The sequence below is a fragment of the Sorex araneus genome, chromosome 3 (assembly GCF_027595985.1).
Source record: "Sorex araneus isolate mSorAra2 chromosome 3, mSorAra2.pri, whole genome shotgun sequence".
NCBI lineage: Eukaryota > Metazoa > Chordata > Mammalia > Eulipotyphla > Soricidae > Sorex > Sorex araneus.
In genome coordinates, this window is record NC_073304.1 from 31,665,100 (window position 1) to 31,672,229 (window position 7,130).

The window sequence follows — 7,130 nt, forward strand, 5'->3', positions numbered from 1 at the left end:
TGCCGTGTTCTGGTCATGAGGGGTCCTCAATCCTGCGTTGTGGTGGCATTTTCTAGCAGGATTTTCTAGCTGGGGATGGGTGCCACTTTCACCCCCTTTCATAAGGAGGATTGGGTTTATAAGGAGAGTAATTTGTCTCAATGGAGTGCGATTTGTTTTTATGTTTATGTTTAAGTTTTGGTTTTTGGTTTTGGGGCCACATTGGGAGGTGCTCAGGGATTACTCCAGTTTCTCTGCTCAGGGATCACTCCTGGCAGTGCTCAGGGCATCATATGAGGTGCTGGGGCCCCAGCTGGGGTCAAGAACATGCAAGGCAAGCACCCTTACCCTCCTGTACCATACCATCTCTCTCTCTCTCTCTCTCTCTCTCTCTCTCTCTCTCTCACTCTCTCTCAGAGTGGAACTTGAATCCAAGCACACAGGTGCTGGGGTCTACATATTGGCCCACTACCCTGCATGGTCCTGTGTCCAGGTGTTTTTTCAGTGATAAGAACTGAAGCTGGGGCCTCAGGCACAGGAGACATGTGCTGTACAATCTCCAGCCCTGGAAAAGTGAAATACGCAATAATCTGGCCTCATGCAAGCTGGCTAGTAAATCAATGTGATCCACTACCCCAGAAGAGTTTCTCCTTCTGCCCATACTTTGTTTGCAGGTAGGGGGGAGATCAGGTTTGGGGCTGTGGTCTGAGGGGGTGAACAGAAGAGAACATGGCTTGGAGAGCCACCGGTGGGGGAGTCGCTGATACAACGTTCAGGCCCAGCCCATCTCTCCCAAAGGCAGCAGAGGCTGGAAGGCCTCGGAGGGAACAGATAGTGGGGGCAGCCTTGGGAGGGGGGGTCACCTGCCCTGCCCAGTCCTCCTCCCTGAGCCCTCCCAACGTGCATGGAGGCCTTACTGGTTAACAAAGCCCCACTGCCCCCATGTCCCACTTCAATCTTCTGGGGAAATAGTTGCAGCCAGGGCCCTGGGGGAATGTTCCTGGACATCAGTGCGGGGAGAGGCCCCGCCTGGCCCTGGGCGCAGGCCTCCTGGGGAGGCCGTGCTCAGGGCGGAAGACGCTGCTCATTCCTAGGGCAGGCACCTGCACGTCCTGGCGTTTGTACAAGCCCGGAGATTCCCTTGGCTTTTTTGCTCATTGCAGCCCCGGATTTGTGACTTACTCTCTGGATAACTTTGGGCAAGTCACTTGCCTGCTCTAGGATGTGGTGTTTGGTTTTTTTTTTTTTTTTTCATTTCTAAGCATGAGTCCCGGAAGCTGCCTGCCCGACAGGGTTGAGGGCAACAAGATCTGGGGATGGCAAGGCCGGGGCAACGTTGGTATTGAGCTGGCTGCCCTTGGCGTGCCAGAGTCCTGCCCCGAGAACTCTTCATGCCATAAACCTGGTATGCTTTACAGCTTTGGCCCACCCTCTGGGTTTCCTGCCTGAAACTCATGTGTGATGTGCACATTGTTATTTAAATGTATACATTAAAAAATAATACCATAAAGTCTTGGTGGAGACAAATTAGACAAGCCAGGAGCTGAACTCAGTCCTCTCTGGCATGGTCGCATTTGATAGCACCTATTACGAAGTACTCTCATGAGACCCATTTTACAGATGGGGAAAGTGAGGCTCAAAGAGACATCATTACTCCCAATCACATAGCTTTCCATCAGAGAGCCAGGCCCCAGGTCTGTGTAATCCCAACATGCTAGTTTTCAACTCCCTCACTTGGGAGGCAGAAATCAGTCAGTATTGGATCACTTACCACGTCTGGGTTCTGATATTTACTCTCTCCTGGGGACCCAAAATCTTGGAAGAGAATATGCCTCTCTCCAGCCAGATGTGTCTCTCTTTCCAGATGATGTTTCCATCTCACATCCTTGCTGGCTTGTAACAAAAGGAGTCAAGATGCTTATAAGGGACTTAGGTTTCCTTTCCTTCATTTTTCCTTTTTACTCTTGGGTCACACCTAACAATGTTTGGGGGTCAAACTCCAGGTCTTCTGCATGCAGATCATGCATTCTACCCATTCTACCATCTGGCTTTCTTGTGTCATTGTTTTGGGGCCACATGTAGTGAAGTTCAGGGAGTCCACTCCACATGGTGCTGGGAAGGTGGGGTGGTACTGGGGGACCATGTGGTACCAGAGAGTGAGAGAACCCAGGGATTCCGCACGCAAATCCCAGCAGGGGGTCAATCCATTCAACTCTGTTTCCTGTCCATGTTTTTGATTTCTTTTATAAATGGGGAAACTGATGAGCAATAAGGTGATGACAGTTTTAATGGGCTTTCCCTCCTGGGCCGCTGTTGCCTTGAGAACTCAGTCCCCTCTGGATTGTGCTGTGGTCTGGCTGTGATGACGCTCAGAGGGTGTGTCACCCTGCAGGTGAGCCAAGCAGGGGAGAAACGGAGGCAAGGCAGAGGCCTCCATGGACTGGGAATTGCTCTCGTCAGCAAACTGCCTGAGAATGCACCAGAAGATGGTTGCTGGAGGTGGTGTCGCTTCTTCTGGAGCTTTCTTTCCCATGAGAGGCTGCCCCTGGTCATGGCACCCATTGATAGTGATGGAAGTGCCCCATCATAGCCCCTCTACTCAGGGGATTCATGTATTCTGCCTGAGGTAGGTAGGGGTCAGAGGGAGCAAAACTGTCTTAGAACTTCAGCCAGCAGCTCAGTCAGGGTGGGTGAGGAGGGAGATGGGACTCAGATCCACAAATGGGGGGCAGGGCGGGGGGAGCATTGTATTGATTGGTTTAGGAAGATCTGTCAGAGCACTGAGACATGGAGTTGGGGGGAAGCCAGGCAGTGTGTTTAGGCCAAGTTTGGGCCTTGGGTAAGAACTGAACTATTTTTGTACTCAAGAATCACTCCTTGGGGCTGGAGCAATAGCACAGCAGGTAGGGCGTTTGCCTTGCACGCGGCCAACCCAGGTTCGAATTCCAGCATCCCATATGGTCCCCTGAGCACCGCCAGGGGTAATTTCTGAGTGCAGAGTCAGTAGTGACCCCTGAGCACCGCCAGGTGTGATCCAAAAAGAAGAAAAAAAAAAAAAGAATCATCCTGGCAGTGTTCAGGGAACCATAGGTAGTACTAGGGTTTGAACTCAGGTTGGCCGTAGGCAAGGCCAGTAAGTGCCTGAATCCCCATACTATCTCTTTGGCCCAAGCTGAACTATTCTTGGCTTCTTGTTTGGCCCCTGACCTATGCTTTTCTCCCTGGATCTTGCTGCTTTAAGTTCAAGGTAGTCTGGAGCGGGAACCTTGCTTTCCTGCACAGTGAGACTCAGCCAAGCAACACGTCAAATCCAGAAAGGGGAGTGATCCCTGTGACTCATGGACACTCGGGAGGGCTTCTTCTGGTCTGACAGTCCACTTGAAAATGTGGTTAGGAAACTGGACTTTCTCTTCTTTTAAAAAAATTATATAGGGTCACACTTGGTGGTGTGTGTGGGGGAACACTAGAGTTGTTCCCTTGTGTGCTGGGCCCTGTAAGGGGGCCTAATGTTTGGTGCTCCAGCTGGTACTCTAGTGCTTCTGGGGTCCAGCAGAGCCACACCTGACAGTGCTTGGGGGGTGAGGGTGGAGGGGTGGCGGTTGTGACCACTCCTGTCGTACTGGGGATCCAGCTCAGGGCCTTAATTCCACTAAGTGTGTGCGCTATTGCTCCATTGTGGGCTTTCTTTTCATAAACAGGCATGAACACTTGCGGAGGGATGGGAAGTCTGTGCCAACAGGGGCCAAACAAGGGCTTCCCAAGCACACACTAGCCTGCTGAGGGACCTGGGTGTGTTTCTTATTTTCCAGGCTTCTTTCGCCTTGTGTGAAGTGAGGAGATTGAGGCTGATGAGTCCTTCGCATTACAATCCCACAGGATCCCACACATGCCCCCATGTGGCTGGGCCGTGGAGCCAGAGGTGGTGGTGCCTCGGGCCCCGCCTGCAGTGTGAGAGAGAAGGGAGTTGGTAGCTGGTTGTCTTGTTGATGTCAGGTGACTCACATGTTGGATCCGGATGCTCCAGGTTGGCTGTTGAAGTCTCCTTTGAAGTGGTAGTTTGAAACACGTAAGAGCTGGAGATTGAATGAGAACATGTAAGTCATGTCCTTGCTATGTGAGATTTCCCCAGATATACCGTTTTAATTCAAAACACGGGGGCTGGAGCAATAGCACATCGGGCAGGGCGTTTGCCTTGTATGCAGCCAACCCAGGTTCGATTCCCAGCATCCCATATGGTCCTCTGAGCACCGCCAGGAGTGATTCCTGAGTGCAGAGCCAGGACTAACCCCTGAGCATCATCAGGTGTGACCCAAAAAGCAATAATAATAATAATAATAATAATAATAATAAATAAAATTTAAAAATAAATGAAAACATGGAAATTACTGCCTTGTTTTAGGGTGGTTGTGTTTTGCCTTTGGAAAGGCTTCTTCGCAGCTAGAAGCAAGCAGGTTTCTGAGGGACTGAGAGAATGAGTGGCTCAAGTTTGAGGTCCCAGGGATGAAGATTCCAGTTCTGCAGCTGGAAAAGTTTCTGGAAGCTCAGCTGGCCTTTGGAAGTAGTGCATGTTCTCGGTGTTGGTAATGTTCAAACTAAGGCTAGCTGCTCCTCTGTACCCGTCATCTCTTTCCACTCCGTAGAGTGACTCCCTGACCTCGCATTCCAAGCAGCCTCTTTCCCTCATTTCTTGGAACCATGCTGGTTTGCCATGCTTGGAACCATGCTGGCAATGCCACCTTTGGTTTATTATTTTCACTTGTTGCTCCTTATCTCGCCAACCCCCAAGGCAAGTCCGGCAGAGCAGAAGCTTCCGACCCTCCCCTCTCGTCTTTCTTCTCCTGGTCCTTAGTTAAAGACACTCAGCCGACACTGAATGGAGAACATTTGGCTCTTGGGATAAATTTTATAGCTTCCAGTTCTCTGAGCCTGTGGTCCTTTGGCCCTAGGTTCCCCAGAAGCCAGGTGGTGGGGGTGTGGAGATGCATAGCTAATGAGGACTGGAGTTAAGGGGTTCTCTCTCAACTGTGTCCTCAGCCGAGCTACCTAACCTTACGGGGTTTAAATTGTTTCATCTGCAAAAGGAGAGAGTTGGGTTCAGTTATCTTCAGGCTCTTGCCAGCTGGGTGACCTTGTGCTTCTGGTCCCGTGTGTTTGCCCTCATACCTATTCTCAAACTGTAAGTTCAACTCTCTTTTATTAGGGTTTTAGATCTATTAAACAGAAAACAACTGTGTCGCCTTAAGTGTAAATTTAAGTACTAATTATTTTCTTCTGCATAACCAATTCCAAAGACTGCAGCTGGACTTTTGAGGGAATTGACTATTTAATTAAATAATCACATGCTAAATATAGATAATTTCATTCAGCCATCAGTGAGCAAGCAAGAATTTTTTTTAATATGCTTTAGCCACCTAACAGTGCACTTCTGTCCTCTAATTTAAAAGACATTCCATAAATGGAGACAGTTTATATATTCTTTCTTCTACCTGTTTTTTCTAGGCTATGGGGAGCAAGCTGGCAGATTCCACTTTTCTGACGAGACTTAGAAATAAGTTACACTGAGAAATATTGAAACCACTCGTTGCCGGATGTTTTTTTCTGGCTGACGTAGGGTGATGGGGACACAGAGATGGCTGTTTTGTTGTGGTGGTTATTACTACATGTAGGACCAGCCCCTACACCCCTACATAATCTTTTTTTTTTCTCTTTGGGTCACACCTGTTGATGCACAGGGTTATTCCTGGCTCATGCACTCAGGAATTACTCCTGGCGGTACTCAGGGGACCATGTAGGATGCTGGGAATTGAACCCGGGTTGGCACGTACAAGGCAAACACCCAACCCGCTGTGCTATCGCTCCAGCCCCTACATAATCTTAAAAAATTTTTTTTTCTCTTTGTGCTCTACCCCAGCTGTAGAGCACAAAGAGAAAGGGCTTTACTTTAGGGCTTACTTCTGGCAGTGATCGGGACAATATGGGGTGCCCAGGACTAAACCTGTTTGGCTGCATGCAAGGCAGTGCTATCACGATAGTACAAGCCTGTGCTATCTTTCTAGCCTCATAATATTCTTTCTCTGTGTTCCTGGGAGACATCGCTCCTGTATCCTGAAGTAATCCCCCCGATGCCACCACAATAACAACCAATTCAGAACAGCTGCTGTGAATGAGAGGGCCACAGGTAAACAGGCATTGAGTACTGATGAAGCCTAATGGTTGCTATCTGGCTGAAGAAGACAGAAAATAAAATTCTCACTCATAAAGAGTTCACATTTTCATTGGGGAGACAAGACATAACTGAATAAAACCGTCAATTAAAGAGACTGGATTTTGTACTTGGATAGCATTATATACTGATAGAATAAAAGACTAGCTTCAGAGCAGATAATTAGAGGACAGAAGCATGTGATATTCTGCTAATTGGATGGTACATTTAGTGCCAACGAGTCAGAGGAGGGAGAGGTTGGTGAAGGCCAGCAACTGTAGCTCCCCGCTGGATTGGTTTTGGGGGGACAGGGGAGGGATTCTGCTAGTGCTCTGAGCTTCAGCATCCCCAGGGACTGAGTCTGGTGGCACCCACTGTGGCTGTGCAGAGTGCTGGCCCCACAAGAGGAAGATCTTAGACGTCAGAGACCTAGAGATAAGCAAAGGAAAGAGAAAATACCTCAGCGTCATTGCCAGGGGTCTGAGTCAGTCCTTGGACTTATTAAAAGGTATGGTAGTTGACACAATATTTCTAAATAGTTTGATCCAACATTTAAAACTCAAGAATTTAAAAAAAAAATAGGGGCTAGAGCGATAGCACAGTGGGTAGGGCGTTTGCCTTGCACGCAGCCAACCCGGGTTCGATTCACAGCATCCCATATGGTCCCCTGCGCACCGCCAGGAGTAATTCCTGAGTGCATGAGCCAGAAGTAACCCCTGTGCAATGCTGGGTGTGACCCAAAAAGCAAACTAAAATAAAATAAAATTAAATTAAAATTAAAAACATTTTTATAATGATCTAGTTTGCTGGCATCTCGTGAGACATGTGACCACGTAGGATGCAGTTCTCATTTGGCATCACTGGGCATCAGCCATGTGGTCCATCAAGGATGAGGTGCTCTCAAGATGGGGCTGTGCTCTCTAGACCCCAACACTTCCTGCAGGTCCCC